At 44.3% G+C, this 19369-nt stretch overlaps 1 long non-coding RNA gene across 2 annotated transcripts in view; it reads right to left on the reverse strand.

Moving 5' to 3' along the window:
• Positions 1-19067, reverse strand: part of LOC148436099 (uncharacterized) — a 70550-nt gene extending 51483 nt beyond the window's left edge. For both annotated transcript variants that reach the window (XR_015876504.1, XR_015876505.1), the window contains exon 1: positions 18674-19067. This is a non-coding gene — a long non-coding RNA (uncharacterized LOC148436099). The remainder of the gene's footprint in view (positions 1-18673) is intronic.
• Between the last annotated feature and the right edge of the window lie 302 nt (positions 19068-19369).

Below are 19369 nucleotides of genomic sequence, written 5' to 3' on the forward strand. Positions count from 1 at the left end.
AATCTTATTGGGTTTCAGCTGTCACGAGTTTTGGATTGCCAATAAGATTCGGTAAAAAAAAACGAACGGAACCGAGTAGAACCGAGCCTGCACATCCCTTATATATATATATGAATGTATGCGATTTAGATTGAACAAGGGTTAATATTAAAAGACGCGTGATAACATATATATACACTTTTTCGGAAGATCGTTTAATGATATATTTAGACATTGAGTAAAGGCATCACACACTGCGAATTTTAATGCATCTAATATTTCCTTCTCTCACTTTTTTATTTACATATACATATTAAAATGTTAATAAAAGTTGAATTTTAACTATTAGTGCACCACAGTTGAAACTTCCAATCCTGTCCTTTCATTGTTTAATGACAGGATGCAGAGCCGTAACTAGACTTTTTGGTGCCCTGTGCCGGAAAGAGCATTGGCGCCCACCTCATTTTTCAAAGGGGCATAATGCACCCAAAAAAGGGCCATGGACACAGTGGTGGCCAAAATTGCGGACACTATGAAATTTTAATGTTTTTCAACTACGAATGCATATAAAAACTGTTACACTTCATGCAGTGCAATGATTCATATATCAAATTAAAGGAAATTTAATACTGAATTCAACACAACAGAGGTCAAATATTTGCAAGTCATGCGGTGAAAACAACACTTAGGGTGAAAATCCCTGTGTACTTATGATGTTACTGTCCTATCAGTATTTCGTTGGGTATCCTTTATTTTACAAGACAGCAGCACAGCGACGTGGCATTGAGCCAATCAGTGTTTGGAGCTCTTCCTTCTATATTATGTGGTGCCATGAGACAATCAAAGCCTCAATTAATTGTCTTTTATTGGATGGAAGCCTCAGATGTACCAGTTTTTTCAAACAGAACCACAAATGTTCTACGGGGTTCAGGTCTGGGCTGTTTCCTGGCCATCCCAGCACCTGTATGTCATTCTCCGTGAACCACTGTTTGCATATCCGTGCAGTGAGGCAGGGAGCTGAATCCTGCTGGGAAAAAAAATGAGGCATTATCTGGAAAAAGATCCCTGATAAAAGGTAGAAGTTTTGGTTGTAGGATGGTTTTGATATACTTTCTGCTGGTCAGTGTGCCATTTATGACATAAAGGCGGCCTACAGCATCTGCTGTCATACTTGTAGGATTCTTTGTTGTCGCTTGAATGCAATCTGGATGTACCTCTTCCCCGATATTTTCTCCCATCACTGCCTAATATCGATATCTTAGTTTCGTCACTCCATATCACTTGTTTCCACTGACCTTCTGTCCATGCAATGTGTTCTTTTGCCCACTGTATTCATTTCTGCCGCTGCTTTTTATTCAGCAATGGCTTTTTTCGGGGAATCCTACCTTTTAAGCCAACCTCCGTTAGTCTTCTCCGTACCGTTCTTGCACTAACAAAAACACCAGTTGCACTCAGGTCACTGCTAATGGCCGCAGATGACATCCATCTGTCCCTGACGCAAATTCGTTTTATTCTCCTATCAACAGCTGATGTGCACTTTTTCCGACCATTTCCTTCTTTGATTTGTATAGATTGTGTTTCCTGATAGCGTAAACAAAACTTTCGTACTCCTGATGTTGTCACATTCCCACCAACTTCTCTTGCAATTGCTGCATACGAGAGACCATTTTCATCAAGTGACGCAGTCGTATTGCTGACTTTGGATACACGTTTATTTCCACGGAGAGCCATAAGCGCTACACATTGCGGTGACAGTGCCCGCTGGCTGGATTCAAGACGGTGAGAGATAACCAGGCGGTTATGTGTTGACCATATTACAGCGTCAGGATTTCCCCGTCAGAGGATAACCTTGTCCATTGGCCAGGCGGTAGGAGATACCAATAACCGCTACACCTCTTCAGGATATACAGGTGGATTATATGTGCGCTTCGAATTAGCATGGAGTCCGTGTTTCCTAAATAACATTGTATTGTTTATACCTTTGGAAAACATTCCAGCGCTACCCCTCGTCAAAACCCGGAGAGAAAATCAAAGGGGTTATTAGGACTCTCATATGTGGACTTTGATCGGGTGAGAACTGTCAGATTAAGATTGGTCACAGTTTACATGAAATATACAATGCAATACAAACAGATAGAACAGTGCGCTTAAATGTAGGGTTAATTCATACACTTAAAGTTTTTAGAATTTGTGTTCCTTCTTAATTTGGGTTTTCTTCTCAGACGTTTTCAAACAAATATATTCATATATAAAAGAGAAATGATAAGAAAAATAAAAAAATGTCTGATAGTGTAGTATTTCTGTGATTATAATCTTCTCTACATGAAAGTCACAAAGAATGATCCCTTCCACGTCTAAAAAATGGGTTTTCGTGTTAATCTATTGATAGCAGGTCACCCACAGCTGCATATTCAGCATTCAATGCTTACAGTAAAGCTTACATCCACTAGTATATACCATACACATCAAGGTTTCTTTAAGTTTCTTTCCTTTGTGCATACAGTTATGATAAATGTTACCACACCACGTGTTGATCCCAACGACAAAACGTGCTTACACGTATGCTTACACGTAATTGCAGTGAATCCTCATATAGCGGTATCTTTGTACTGGAAATGCTTTTTCAATCCAACAAAGATGAAAATTGCAACTTCTTAAAAAAATAGGTTTTATTAATGTGTCCAAATAAAATTTAATCCACATGAGTCAGCAACATGCATATTCCTGATTATAACATCACTGGGGAAGCAAACATATCATATAGAATGTACCCGGGTATTCTTACCCCAATGATAAGGTAATGGCTGCTCCAACACTGGGTAAGTAAAAACAAACACCACACCAACGCGTTTCAACTATCCAGTCTTTTTCAAGGCAGTGGTGTGAATACCAAACAGACTGCTATTTATTCTGTATAAGGTCCCGCCCTTCCTTCCTGGGTAAAAATCAATAAGGTACCTTAATTTTAACATAAAACACTGACCGTTTTATACATACTTTATGTTGAAGTGTAATCATAAGAATGTCCATAATCCACATATCTGATAAATATTCCAAAGTGTTAAAATACTATATATTCGATGTTGTATCTTTAGCTTCCGGTTTTTGAGTGACAGGTCGAATGTCCACTAACGCTGCCTCATCCTCAATCGACACTAGAGAAAGGTGTTTTTGTTCTCTAGTGCCAAGACTGGAGACTCCGGTTTGCGTGTCAACACCTATATCCGGCTTGCGTGTCACCGCAGTTCCCAACTTGCGTGTCACCGTTGCGGAGTCATTACAGTGCGACCTCCAGGGAACTTGTATTTATTTTCCAGCTGGATCCCCATTAAGGTCATCACTGGGGCCCAACTTCAGAGTGTTAGTATGTGTTCCAACGCGATACCTACACTCTAAATGTAACTTCCGGGGTTGTATCCACAGAATATACTGGGCACTGAAAGTATAATTTCAGCCGGAGATTAATTTTTATATTCCTTTATAAACATCATCTAATCAGACTTGGTTCATCTTTTGAACTTCTGGTTGGCATAAAAATGTTTTTTTAAATTACATAAAATCACATGTAATACAGAAAGCATACTGATAGACACGTTCTGAATGCCCTTATATCTTATATATGTATCTAAAAAGGATAGGGGCAAGAAATCCCCCAACTTGCTAGTACGATAAACATTATATCAGATCCCATTGTTTACAGAAACCATTTAATTTCCAATTCTGCGTTTAGTCCATATGGAACTAATGTTTTCACATCGTGTGTATATTTAATTTCACATTGGGCTAAGGCGGTACTGGAATTTCTCTTACGCCAATTACCCACTACTTTTTTGATACCAATCACGAATTTAATGGAATCCACAGAACATGCATGTTTTTCTTTAAAATGGTTCGACAGATGGTGTTTGTCGTACCCATTTTTGATGTTCCTGGAATGTTCTGCCCATCTCTCTCGGAGAGTCCTTGATGTTTTGCCTATGTACTGAAGGCTGCAACTACACTCTATTAGATATATACAATTTTTGCTGTTACAGGTCATAAAATCTTTGACTTTAAATTTAGAACCATTTGAATTTGAAGTGAATTCCTCCACTTTTCTAGGAGTATTTTTGTTTGCCTTACACATAGGTTTTCAGAGGTGTGGAGATTGCCCTATCATTTTGATACGGTTTGTTCTTTTCTCAGGAATGGCACTCTTAACTAGACGGTTTCTTAAATTCTCAGAACGCCTATAGACAAAACTAGGTTTGTCCGGTATTATCATCTTAAGAATTGGATCTTTTGTGAGAATATGCCAATATCTATTAAAAACTTTTTCGATTTCCCTAAATTGCCCACTAAATTTAGTAATAAACTGAATTTTTTGTTTAGTATCCGCTTCTTTTTTCTCCTTGTATACCAGAAGTTCTTCCCTATTTACATTCTTCATTTCTTCAATTTTCTTATTGATGACACCGTTGTCGTATCCCTTTTCTAAAAAATTCTCCTTCATATCTTTAGCCTGCTGTTCAATGACCTCCAATTCTGAGCAATTACGTCTTATTCTTTGAATTTGACTTTTTGGGACACTTTTTAGCCATACTGGATGATGGGTACTTGAAGTAGGTATATAATTATTGTTGTCTGTCGGTTTAATATAGTTTTTTGTTTCTATATGATTGTTATTAATATATATATTCAAATCTAAAAAGTGGACCTCCGTCTGACTACTCTCAAAGGTCAGAATAATATTGTGTTCATATTCATAATGTTGCAAAATTGATGTAATTCCAACTCATTTCCATGCCAAATAAATAATATATCGTCTATATACCGCATCCATTTTTTTATACATTTCAGGTAGATATTATTCCAAATGTGTCTTTCCTCCCACAGACCCATGAACATGTTGGCATATGCTGGAGCAAATTTTGTGCCCATGGCCGTTCCTTTTATTTGTTGGTAAAATCTGTCTTTGTACCAAAAAAAAATTGTTTTTTTAATATAAAATTAATAGCCTCCTCTAGAAACTTTATTTTGGTTTCTTCCATCCCTCCTTGTTCTAAATAGTATTTGACAGCTTCCAAACCTATTTCATGTTCTATTATGGAATATAAGGATCCAACATCTGCAGTTACTAGGAAGTCCCCCTCTTCCCAATTTATATCTTGAAGGTTCTTAATTACATTAATAGTATCCTTCAAGTAAGATTTAATATTTATAACTTCAGGTTGAAGGTGGAAATCTACATACTCTGATAAATTTGCGGTTAGGGATTCCATACCTGCCACGAATGGGCGGCCTAGTGGATTTTTTATATCCTTGTGGATTTTCGGCAGTATATAAAATACTGGGATGGAGGGATTAGTATGTATCAAAAATTTTGCTTCTTTTTCATTTAGGATTTCTAAATCAAGGTATTTTTTTTATCATTAGATTTAGTTATTTTTCTATACGTACACTAGGATCTCCTCTTAATAATTGGTATGTACTTCTATCATTTAGTTGTTTGAGTGCTTTTTCATAACTACCGATAATATCCATGATTACCACACCTCCTCCCTTATCTGCGGGTTTGATGATAACTTTCTCATTATCTTCCAAAGTTTTGAGTGCTTCCCTTTCCTTTTTAGACAAGTTGGGTTTTGCACCCCATACTGGTTTAATATTATCCAAGTCTGCACAAACCAATTTACTAAAAGTATTTAAAAAACAATCTTTCGCCTGTACGGGATTGAAGGTGGATTTTGGTTTAAAAGTACACCGAACATCTGAGCTTCCTTCTCTTTGAGTTAAGAAATACCTTTTTAATGTGAGTTTTCTTATATATTTTTGGACAAACTTATTAATTCTACTGTTTGGTGCATATTTTAATCCTTTATTCAATACTGAAGATTCTTCTTTTGTTAATATGTGTGAGCTCAAATTAAATACTCTATTATCCTGTTTAGGTATTTCAGAAATGGTGAGAGGCTTAGGATATACCTTTTTTTTCTTGATTTTACCTTGACACGCAAACCAGAGTCTCCAGTCTAGGCACTAGAGAACAAAAACACCTTTCTCTAGTGTCGATTGAGGATGAGGGAGCGTTAGTGGACATTCGACCTGTCACTCAAAAACCGGAAGCTAAAGATACATCGAATATATAGTATTTTAACACTTTGGAATATTTATCAGATATGTGGATTATGGACATTCTTATGATTACACTTCAACATAAAGTATGTATAAAACGGTCAGTGTTTTATGTTAAAATTAAGGTACCTTATTGATTTTTACCAAGGAAGGAAGGGCGGGACCTTATACAGAATAAATAGCAGTCTGTTTGGTATTCACACCACTGCCTTGAAAAAGACTGGATAGTCGAAACGCGTTGGTGTGGTGTTTGTTTTTACTTACCCAGTGTTGGAGCAGCCATTACCTTATCATTGGGGTAAGAATACCCGGGTACATTCTATATGATACGTTTGCATCCCCAGTGATGTTATAATCAGGAATATGCATGTTGCTGACTCATGTGGATTAAATTTTATTTGGAAGATTTTATTTGGACACATTAATAAAACCTATTTTTTTAAGAAGTTGCAATTTTCATCTTTGTTGGATTGAAAAAGCATTTCCAGTACAAAGATACCACTATATGAGGATTCACTGCAATTACGTGTAAGCATACGTGTAAGAACATTTTGTCGTTGGGATCAACACGTGGTGTGGTAGCGTTTATCATAACTGTATGCACAAAGGAAAGAAACTTAAAGAAACCTTGATGTGTATGGTATATACTAGTGGATGTAAGCTTTATTGTAAGCATTGGATGCTGAATATGCACCTGTGGGTGACCTGCTATCAATAGATTAACACGAAAACCCATTTTTTAGACGTGGAAGGGATCATTCTTTGTGACTTTCATGTAGAGAAGATTATAATCACAGAAATACTACACTATCAGACATTTTTTATTTTTCTTATCATTTCTCTTTTATATATGAATATATTTGTTTGAAAACGTCTGAGAAGAAAACCCAAATTAAGAAGGAACACGGATTCTAAAAACTAAGTATGAATTAACCCTACATTTAAGCGCACTGTTCTATCTGTTTGTATTGCATTGTGATATTATTAGGTATTGATAACACCTATTTGGATTAGTAGCGGCTTTTTACAGCGCAAAGGGGAATCACCTTTTTTGTTGGATACATGAAATTTATACAGGTTTTTTTTTATATTTTTATGTTTTCTTTAGTAAACCTGTCAGATATGCAGGTTTCTATTAGGAATCGAGAGGTTTCATGGTAATATATGATAGTCTGTACAGACTTTTACAATATTAAGGTGATTGTTATATGTCATTTGTATACCATTACTGATATGCTTATTGTGTATTTATTAACTTCATGGTAGATTTATTTGGTGTCTTGAATTCATTTCTGCCACGTTAAGTATTTATTTGTAATTACAAATCCAATTAGCGCAACACCATCAGTGTATTATCTGTGTTTGGGATCATCAGCAGGTGATCTTTTATTGGGGTTACACAGACCCATAGGTGTTTGCAGCTGTGGTCTATTATTCAATTATAGTGTATTAGCGCCAGGCTGTTATTTGGTGGGACATTTTCTCGTAACACCACAATCCTGGCTCTCTTCCTGGGTGACCAGTCACCACTTTGCCTGGATGACATTGTTGTATTTATTTGTTACACCGTCGTTAGCACTAAACAATACACACAAACATCCAACAGTAATTGCACTTCTGTAACCAACTTTATTCTGCAACATGAAACAGCCAAACTGACCTTTCCCACCTTTGTACATGACCTTGTACCTGCTCATACACCACAGCTGATTGGTCCTCAGAACGACGATTCCGATTGGCTGGTAGTAGCTGTTACTACAATCTGCTTCTGGAATCTCACGCATCTGTGCTTCTTTGTCTGACTGAAAGTAGCATAACTTCCCTTGTAATGCAAATATTTCACCTCTGATTATTGTGTTGAATTCAGCATTAAATTTCCTTTCATTTGATATATGAATCATTGCACTGCGTGAAGTGTAACAGTTTTTATAAGCATTCAAAGTTGATAAACATTCAAATTTCAAAATGTCTGCAATTTTGTCCACCAGTGTGTGTATATATGTGTATAACATGCCCAGTACACTATACTATTGTGCTTTCATTGCGACAACACACTCACTGTAGTCGCATTGACGGCCACTTTCTGAGAGTCCGTGCCCAGTTGCTGCGAGTCTCAAGTCAGATACGAGACTAAAAACTGCAGCAGCAGATTCTAAACAGGTCGCAGCTGCGCAGTGAAAATAAAATAAAAATCACAATTTGAGACCCGACTATGAATAAGGCTCTGTGTCACCGCGAGTGATGGCATAATGTAGACTGCCGCCAGTTATCGTGTGAGTGACAGTTCCCTGACCAGGTGTTAGTCATCATGTGACCCCAATGCTCCAACCGGCAGCTCCCACTCTGTAGTATGGGGAAGGGGAGTGATGAATAGGATGGGAGGGGATTATACACACAGAGTAACACGCACATTCCCCCATTCTATATAAAGCTTGGCATTTCTCCCTGTGGACCTAGCGTCAGCATAACACAGGTGAGAGCTAATGGAGCGTACACACGGTCAGATTTGTCAGACTTGTCAGATTTGTCAGATGAACGACTGAACGACTGAACAATTGAACGATTTGAACGATTTTACCAAAGTTTTGAACGATTTGTACGATTGAACGATTTTTGACTGCATTAAAATGAATGGAATCGTCCAAGTCTGACTGCAAACACATCAGATGTCAGATATCGTTTTCTGACAAACGGGAACGCACATCGTTGATCGTCCATCGTTCAGGCATGTCAGATATGTCAGATTTTCCTTCAGATATGAACGACTGAACGATTTTTAAATCGTTATCGTTCATATCTGAAGGAAAAATCTGATCGTGTGTATGCACCATTAGTCTGGGTGATGCACTAATAACACATATTGTGTCACATTGGCTACACTTGTCCCTGCTGGTCTTAATGTAGATATTAATATTAGGTTATAAGGTCTTTGGCTAAAGCCATGTTACATAAACCGGTTATAACCAGATCCTTACTCATGGCAGCCATGTGTGATGTAATGTGGGTGTGGCTAGATGATGTCATAGATGGAGCTGGCTATTATGAGCACAGAGATGAATTGAATCCTCTCAGCCCTATATATAGGAGGCAGCCAGGAGGAGCCATATATTGGTAGCAACTTGCTCTCCAGTACTTTGTTCCTGAGATATTGAATTTGACTGACCCGGCAACTGAACCCTTGGATACGACTGATAACCTTTCGGATTACGACTTGGCTTACGACGAACCGGTAACAATGTTCCATCTACTTGACCTTCTATTTGCACCAGTTATTAAATCCTGTGTGCCAGAAATCATCAGTAATATGACATCTGGGAAGCTGATGACTTTAGTGGATGAGACACAAGCACTGCTCAGTAAGAACGCAGCAGGTGCAGACATGATCTGCGCATTCTATGCCCATGTACTAGAGGTGAGGAAGGACGCTGCCGCCTTACTCACAGAGAACATCCTGCCCCTAGTGGTGAGACTGATGGTACAGGCAGAACAGGCAGAGAGGGACTGGCAGGCAGCTAGCAGAGTGTTAGTGCTATTATCCCGTCATTACATGGATTACACAGTATGTGAGATCCAAACCTCCATGAAGACGGACTCCTGCCCTCCACAGTCACTGCAGCACACGCTGTCACGCATAATGTCACCTACCACCAGCGAGCTCCTTACTCCCATAACACCGGACGGGCCCTATAGTGCAGAGGCGACAGTGGAAAGCTCAGTGAGCAAAGTTATAGCGATGGGAGGCGCTGAGGACATGCTGAGGATGCTCCGGCCTGTATTTAAGTCCCGCAACCTCCCTAACAAGCTCCTTAGTCTCACAGTCACAGCGGAACTCCTCAAATACACCGCCTGTATGTCTGGAGGACTATATACCATCATCATTAATGACATACTAGCAGCGCTGACCAACTGTGATTATCACATCCGCTTAACAGCCTTACAGTGCGTGATAAATTACGTAAGATCATCGCCAAAGGAGGCCAGGAAGCACTCTAATACCATCATGGAGGCGCTCCTGCGCACATTGAAAGCAGAGACGGCGATAGTTCTGCCCGCAGTGATACGGGCACTAATGGCCGTAGTGCAGATGGATGACAGAAAAAGCTGCCACGGAAATGACAAAGTCCTCCTCCGTATACTGAGCTACATCAACTTTCCCAGCGAGGACGTCCAGCTGATCACTCTGCAGCTAATCAGGGAGCTGATAAAGAGGTACAGGCGCTACCCCGGCAGCGATATCAGCGCCATAGTAAGGGAGCAGCTTATAACCCTTCTCACCAAGATGCAGAGCACCAACATACACCTGGCATCAGCTGCAGCTGCCTGTCTCCAGACCTGCTTACCCCACCTGGGCTGTAACACCAGACAGCTAGACGGCAGCAGCTGGGGGGATCCCCAGTATAGAGAGTCCCTGTATAAACTCCTGGCAAGGAAACATCTGATGAAGAAGCTGCTATTGGAGGCAGTGAAGAAACTGCCCATAAGCATGGAGACGAGGGACCTGGTGAGACTCATAAGAGTCATAAAGGAATTTATTCCACATGATCTCATGTCATCGAGACGCCTAAACAATGTGGCCGAACATCTGGAAAAGGCACTGAGACATCCCAGCCCTGACATACACCGAGGTGCATGGAGAGTGCTCCAGTGTCTATCTGAGAAATGGTGAGCCTGGCAGTTGCCTGTAACATCAAAGTGCAGCAGCGTGAGTATGCCAGGTGTAAGGAGGGAGCCCCAGGGATCTCACAGACTATCGGTGAGACCCCCAGACCGCGGCAGCGGCTGGTGTAAGAATGGTGGGAGGAGGTGGCCTGCTTTACATCATGGGCCATCAATGAGACCCCCAGACCACAGTAACAGCTTGGGTGAGTGGAGGAAGGAGGGAGCCGCCATAACATCACAGGCCATTAGTAAGACCCCCAGACCGCAGGAACAGCTGGAGTGAGTGGAGGAAGGAGGGAGCCGCCATAACATCTGAGGCCATTAGTAGGACCCCCAGACCGCAGGAACGGTTGGTGTGAGTGGAGGAAGGAGGTAGACGCCATAACATCACAGGCCATTAGTAAGACCCCCAGACCGCAGGAACAGCTGGTGTGAGTGGAGGAAGGAGGGAGCCTCCATAACATCTGAGACCATTAGTAAGACCCCCAGACCGCAGGAGCGGTTGGTGTGAGCGTGGAGGGAGGAGAGCGCCTGCATTACATCACAGGCCATAATGAGACCATAGACTGCAGGAACGCTTGGTGAGAGAGAGTTGGAAGGAGGGAGCTGCATTTACACGGAGGCAGCACCGACACCACCAGAGCGCGGGAAGGAGATTGATCGGCTATTCAGGTAATTTGTTTTGTTTGCTAATGGGCATATTTATCAATATTATTTTTACTAAAATATTGTAAATAGTGTCTTTGCACACCCTTCCCACATTATTTATGTATCACCTAAATGTATGAAAGGGCTTATTGAGAACTCACAGTCACCGGTGGCAGCACATGTGCAGAACTACTCTCAGGGTGTTTCTGGTTAAAGTGTGGGGAGAGGATTCGCAGGGACAAAGCTTTCTCGCACACTCTGTCCCTACATGCAATATGTGATACTGTACGTCCTTACATTGTATCCAGATATCGCATTGCGAATCCTGGTGAATTTGTCTAATCACATCCGCATATGAGATATGTATTGTGATAAATAGGCCTAAAGGGAGAGTTGGGTAGTACAGAGGCTGGAGCATTAGGAGGAGGGCAGCAGTGGCGTATCTATAGAGGGTGGAGGGGGTGCGCATGATATGGGGCCGGGCAAGACTTGCTGGTGTGACTGGGAATGCTGGTCTCTGAAGTGATCAGAGGTGTCTTTAGTCTCTGATCGCTTCAGAGGCCAGCGTTCCCAGTGATGCAGTGCGCGGGTGTCGTCGTGGACTGGAGGCTTGTCCAGTGAGCAGCGTGAGGAGAGGCAAGTACTGCACAGGGAAGGGGGGCCACAGCATAAGGGGCACTACTAGGGGCATTACTGGGGGCACTGCATTAGGGGAATTATTGGGGGCACTGCATAAGGGGCTCTAATACAGGGGGCATTCCATAATGGGAATAAATACAGGGGGAACTGCATAATGGGCACAACTACAGGGAGCATTGTATAATGGGCACTGCATAATGAGCACAATTACAGGGGCACTGTATAGGTACACCTATGGGGGCCTCGGGGAAATTTTGCTATGGGGCCCCCATACCCCTGGAGGGCAGGTAGGCTTGGCGGAATAGATGACCGGTGAGGGTGAAGGCTGAATTAGTGTCTCAAAGAACCTTGGAGGACATTCCAGAGGATTAGAGCAGTACAAGAGAAACGCCATAGTCAGGCGCAGGAGGAGGGGCAACAGTTACCAGAAGAATGAAGAGGGCAGAGTGAGTGTGTCCGGAGATGAGATGGAGATGTAAGGAGGGGAGGAATGGAGGAGGGTGAGGTGCATAAAATATATATTATTTATAGAAAGAGCAACAAGGGCGCCTCCTAGTGTAAGAGCTACAATCAATGTGCTCCATTTATTTATATACTGTATAAATAGAGAGAGAGCGCAGATAGCCACTGATATGTAATACATTTAGCTTTATATCTTATATGATATTTGCTATAACAGTAGGTCTGAGATAATACATAGCAGCCTGTGGGTGAGTGGTAACAGGAATAACAGCCGTAGTACTAAGAGCTGGTTTTATCATTACGTGTTACAGATGGACAGATGACCCACATGATCCCGGCACTAATAGCTGAGGATCCCGGCACTAATAGCTGAGGATCCCGGCACTAATAGCTGAGGATCCCCAGGACAGTAGTCACGGCGTTCGCAGGCTGATACTGGTCACAGCGTTCCGCGTCTAGAGGGAGAGGACATCTGTCCATCGTATGGTGATTAGTGTGAGTATCAGTCTCAGTGTTTTTTACTATGATAATATATAATAATTTCCACACACTGGAGGAGGACTCAGGGCACCCAGAGATCACCGGCCTCCTCCATAGCCTGTTTATACGTATATATCTCCTTCTGTACTGTAGGTTATTGTGAACTATTGTAGCCATTGGACTAAAAGCTGATTTGGGGGATTACAGGGGCGCAGGTAACTACAATGTTATTGTTCATGTATCATTTAATCTATTTTACTTCATTCTACATTTTTTATATTTTGGATGGAATTATCTTCTAACATCAGAAATGTCTGCAATGTCCCTTAGGCTGAGCACCGTGTCTCCTGCGTCCCATAGCAGAAATGACTGATGTCACAGATCAGGGACGTAGCACGAAACTGCTTTTCCATGTAGCAAAATTTGGGAGGACCCAACAAATTTGTCACCCACTCCGGAGGATCCCCCTGCTCTTCCCAGAGCTGGGCATACACATGAAGAGCAGAACAGGGACCTTCACATGCGGATGGATTAGCAATGAGCGGCCCCACAGACAATGGCCCCCATAACAGCCTGGATTGCTCAAGCAGTGGTTAATTACATTTTAAATTAAAAACAATAAAAACCCTATCTAAGAGTCATCTGTTTATTTATACAAAAGTGACACATTATACTTGCTGATTTTTGGTAAGAGCAGGAGGCGTGGCAATGTGACTCATTATCATAGCCCCACCCCATTAGAGGAATGATGAGAATTAAGACACCATGCTGTGGGGGTGGGGCCATGATGATGCAATTTGCAACAATGTAGTGAAGTGGGCGGGGTCAGGGGTCAAAATGAAGAGTCTCCCAAACATTACTGGAGAGTGGGCAAATATGCAATATATTAGCAATGATATAAGTAGTCATTTTTGGGCCCCATAGCAACATGTTAGGGCCCCGTGTACTGCCCAATGACAAAAAAAAAAAAAAAATATAGAAACATGGTACAGACAAGGCAGACAGGCCCTCTCAGCCGAGGGCCCCATAGCAGCTGCACCAATGGTAGTTACATCCTTGACCACAGAGACCAATCTTATTAAATTAAGTTTAAATAATAAAGTTATGCTGGGAATACACAGCCAGATAAAATGTCTGTCAGACCGACAGAGATTTTATCTGGCCGGCTGCAAGCCGCAGATATCGCCGGTATACACTGTCAGATTTCTCTCACAGTGTAAAGCCCGACATCTGCGCTCCGCTCCCGGGGGAGGAGACATTTCCCTGTTCCTTCCATAGGAAGGAACACAGGAAATGTCTGTCTGTCAGCAGAGCTGGGCATACACTGCCCGATGCGGCCGACAGTTTACCGGGTAAATATCGCATTCGACGGGCATGCTGGACAATCCTGCATGCCCGACCGAGCAATATTTAACCCTCGGTCGCCCGCACACACGCTACTATTATCGGGGCGATCCGCCGATAATTGTAGCGTGTATGGCCAGTTACTCGTGATAAAGTTACTCGCAATAAAGTATATACCAAAACAATTACCAAGAAAGAACATACAAAGATAATCGTATGCAAATAATTTTCTCTAAACAAAAAAGGAAAAATGAATGAGCAGTCTCACTTACATGAACATGTTTGCAGAGAGAGGCAAGAAGATGGAGCAATTCTCAAAAGTCTACAACATACATCCTCAAATAATACAGCATCTCATTATTAGAAATAGGAAATGTTGATATATTATGTGGGGTGGGGGGGGGGTGTACAAAATGTATAATACTACCTCATTTATTACTTCTTTTTAAATGGAGTTTTATCATGGCCGGAGGGGTTATTGGTATAGGATCAGGTATAGGGTCAGGGTCTGTGATTTATCACAGATCTTCATGGAATGTGAGGAGAGCAGTACATTAACTTGTCATGCGAACATTGACATATTAGTAAAAAGAGTTACCATACAAAACTTTATGACCTTCCCATAAACTATTATATGTTCCCTGATCTGAGCATCTCCCTACATCTGTCTGTTGGATCATTTGATAGTAGTCCAAATGGGCTATACATAACTATGCAAGCCTCCCCTCACATGGCATCTTCTCAAACAAATAACTAACCCTGCAGCTGGATATTACACCAGGGTCTATCACAGGTCACCATGAAGGTAAATAAAAGAAATACACTAAATAAATACAAAGGGTTACATATTGCCTGTTATCCATAACATAATTACAACACTTCCTATAACCCTCCCCTCCCATTGCCTAAACCTAACCCTCCCCATTTAATTGCCTAACCCTCCCACTCCCATTGCCTAAACCTAACCTTCCCCCTAGTGCCTAAGCCTCTCCCTCCCCTCCCGCTGCCTAACCCTATCCCTCACCTAGTGCCTAACCCTCCCCACCCGCTGCCTAACCCTATCCTTCACCTAGTGCCTCTCCCTGAACCTCCCACTGCCTAACCCTCTTCCTCACCTAGTGCCAAATCCTCTTCCTCACCTACTGCCAAACCCTCTCCCTCACCTAGTGCCAAACCCTCTCCCTCACCTAGTGCCAAACCCTATCCTTCACCAAGTGCCAAACCCTATCCCTCACCTAGTGCCTAACCCTATCCCTCACCTAGTGCCTAACCCTATCCTTCACCTAGTGCCTCTCCCTCCCCTCCCACTGCCTAACCCTATCCCTCACCTAGTGCCTAGCCCTATCCCTCACCTAGTGCCTCTCCCTCCCCTCCCGCTGCCTAACCCTATCCCTCACCTAGTGCCAAACCCTATCCCTCACCTAGTGCCAAACCCTATCCCTCACCTAGTGCCAAACCCTATCCCTCACCTAGTGCCTCTCCCGCTGCCTAATCCTATCCCTCACCTAGTGCCTAACCTCCCCACCCACTGCCTAACCCTATCCCTCACCTAGTGCCTAAACCTCCCCTCCCGCTGCCAAACCCTATCTCTCACCTAGTGCCTAACCCTCCCCTCCCGCTGCCTAACCCTATCCCTCACCAAGGGCCTGATTCAGAGCCGGTCGCTATTTGCGGTCGTTCGTTCCAAAAAAAGGTGTGGCTATTCAAATGAACTGTTCGCTCTTTGCGGTCTGTTCACGCCTCTATGTCTGAACGAGCGAACAAAACTTGCGGTCGTTTTTTGGATAACTACACCCCTGGCCGCTCGCATCATACGTCATGTCCGCTATTTATTAGATTAATCGAGTACATTGACCAGCGTATGAACTGCTCGCAATTCTTGTGGTTGGTTTTTCCTACCACAAATTTGCGAGCAGTCCTGACTATAAATAACCCAGTGACGTGGTCAGTGACGCTGCTGTATTAATTATGCACACCCATAAAAACGCCCGTTTTGACCTTTAAGCACTCCTGCGTTCTGGTCTCCACTCCCCGTTTTCAAGCACCTTCCCGTTACCACCCACATACGCCTCCTCCTGTCACTCATATTAGCAGGCATTCGCTATTTAGCGAACAAACGATTTTCGGCCGCACTGACTGGTTCGCGCATGCGTATTACGATCCGTACGCATGCGCAGTTGGACAAACATCGCTCGGAACGAACGAGCGGCCGCTTACGAGCGGCTCTGATTCAGGCCCCTAGTGTCTAACCCTCCCCTCCCGCTGCCTAACCCTCCCCCTCTCCTCCCGCCGCCTAAACCTAACCTTCCTTCTAGTACCTAAACCTCCCCTCCCGCTGCCTAACCCTCTCCCTCCCCTCCCGCTGTCTAACCCTAACTCTCCCCCTCTCCTCCTGTTTCCTACACCTAACGCTCCCCCTAATGCCTAACCCTCCCCTCCCACTGCCTAACCCTATCCCTCACCTCCCGCCGCCTAAACCTAACCTTCCTTCTAGTACCTAAACCTCCCCTCCCGCTGCCTAACCCTCTCCCTCCCCTCCCGCTGTCTAACCCTAACTCTATCCCTCTCCTCCTGTTTCCTACACCTAACGCTCCCCCTAGTGTCTATCCCTCCCCCTCTCCTCCCGCCGCCTAAACCTAACCTTCCTTCTAGTACCTAAACCTCCCCTCCCACTGCCTAACCCTCTCCCTCCCCTCCCGCTGCCTAACCCTAACTCTCCCCCTCTCCTCCTGTTTCCTACACCTAACACTCCCCCTAGTGTCTAACCCCTAGCCTCCCATTTCCTAACCCGCCGATGCTGGTCCATGCAGAATGTTGACATTTCAACAGTGTTGACATAATAACGATATTGTGATTTTGAGTTTATGGATGTCAACATTATGACTGCAATAACTATTCCATACAGACCAAGGGGTATATTTACTAAAGTGAAAGTTGTTAGAAGTGTAGATGTTGCCCATAGCAACCAATCAGATTCTACTTAACATTTAACTAGCACCTTCTAGAAGATAATAGCTAGAATCTGATTGGTTGCTATGGGCAACATCTACACTTCTAAAACTCTCACTTTAGTAAATTTAGCCCAACACTTACATTTCACTCTTCAATTGTCTGCTGGGGGCTATTACACATGGGAACTCAGCCCCTCAGTTTCCCAACCTTTAGTGGCATCTGTGCCCTGGCATGAGTGGTTGTCCTGCATACCTAGCGTTCCCGCTAGGCTGTTTTAGCAGGGCGCTGCACCCTGCCCTCCTTCTGGAAGGCAAATAGTGCCCTGCCCTCCTTCGGGATTGTAAAAAGCGCCCTGCCCTCACCACGCAGCGCTCCGCTAATACAGCCGTCTTCACCCACAGGTCGCAGTGTCCCGCGGGTGGGGAAATGTGCTGTGACCTGGTCACCGCCAGTGAATAGACGCTGGGCGCATGTGCTCAGCATCTATTCTACCTGTCAGCAGCGCTTGGGGGCTGCTCGGCGTGTCACTAAGTGCCGGGACACGCCCCCAAGAGTGACGAAAAGGTGACGCATCTTATAGACATGCTCCCTTTTCAATGGCCACGCCCTTTTTCTGGTGCCTCCCATACCTAACACCAGCAGCAGTTACACCCCCCATACCTACACCCCATCACCAGCAGCAGTTACACACTCCCCCTCCCTTACCTCCCATACCTAACACCAGCAGCAGTTACACCCCCCATACCTACGCCCCATCACCAGCAGCAGTTACACAACCCACCCCCTTCCTTACCTCCCATACCTAACACCAGCAGAAGTTACACTCTCCCATAACTACACCCCATCACCAGCAGCAGTTACACCCTCCCTCCCCCCTCCCCCCACCCCATCACCAGTTACACCCTCCCTACACCCCATCACCAGTTACACCCTCCCCCCTCCCTACACCCCATCACCAGTTACACCCTCCCCCCTCCCTACACCCCATCACCAGTTACACCCTCCCCCCTCCCTACACCCCATCACCAGTTACACCCTCCCCCCTCCCTACACCCCATCACCAGTTACACCCTCCCCCCTCCCTACACCCCATCACCAATTACACTCCCCCCTCCCTACACCCCATCACCAGTTACACACTCCCCCCTCCCTACACCCCATCACCAGTTACACACTCCCCCCTCCCTACACCCCATCACCAGTTACACTCTCCCCTCCCTACACCCCATCACCAATTACACTCCCCCCTCCCTACACCCCATCACCAGTTACACTCTCCCCTCCCTACACCCCATCACCAGCAGCAGTTACACCCCCCCATACCTACGCCCCATCACCAGCAGTACAAAGACTATAACAGTACACTTGTTAAAAAAAAAATAAACCACGTCATTACCTGATGCTTGGTGATGGCTGCTCTCCCCCTGTAGTGTGTATGTGTGTACCGCTGCTCTGTGCTCTCAGCCTCCCATACACGTCACACAGGGAGCAGCCAGGCCCGGGAGGCTCACACAGCAGAGCTCAGGGTGGCGAAGCTTCTCAGGCCCGGCCTCTGAGTACAGTGCTGCTGCTGCCGGGAGCCTGGCTGCTGTCACAGGAAGCGGAGGAGTTATGGGGAGGAGCGAACGTGCCACCGGTAACTGCCTGCGCATGTGACTGACAGCCTGGGCGGGCGCGGCGGGGAGGCCTGGCAGTGCCAGTGAGCCTGAGGTGATGTATGGGTGAGGTGACTGACAGCCTGGGCGCGGCGGGGAGGCCTGGCAGTGCCAGTGAGCCTGAGGTAATGTGTGTGCGTGAGGTGACTGAATGACAATGGCGGGAAATGTGAAGGAAAATATTTTTAATTTGAACTGACTCAGTGGCGCCCTCTAGTGGCCAGCGCCCAGGTAGTCACAGTCACCTTTATTCTTTTTGCGCCATCAGGGTTGGCAACAAAAATCTTGGCCCGGTACACTGATATCTCTGGGGGGTCCCCTGCCCCCTCGACTTGAGGATAGGTCACTGGCTCCGCTATGGAGGTGTCGGCCACGCCTGGTGTCGCCCTCGGAGGGTGCTGCAGCGTGACATTCCCCTGCTACACCCAGCTCATGTC

Source organism: Taudactylus pleione, unplaced genomic scaffold (assembly GCF_031769625.1).
Source record: "Taudactylus pleione unplaced genomic scaffold, aTauple2 ptg001956l, whole genome shotgun sequence".
NCBI lineage: Eukaryota > Metazoa > Chordata > Amphibia > Anura > Myobatrachidae > Taudactylus > Taudactylus pleione.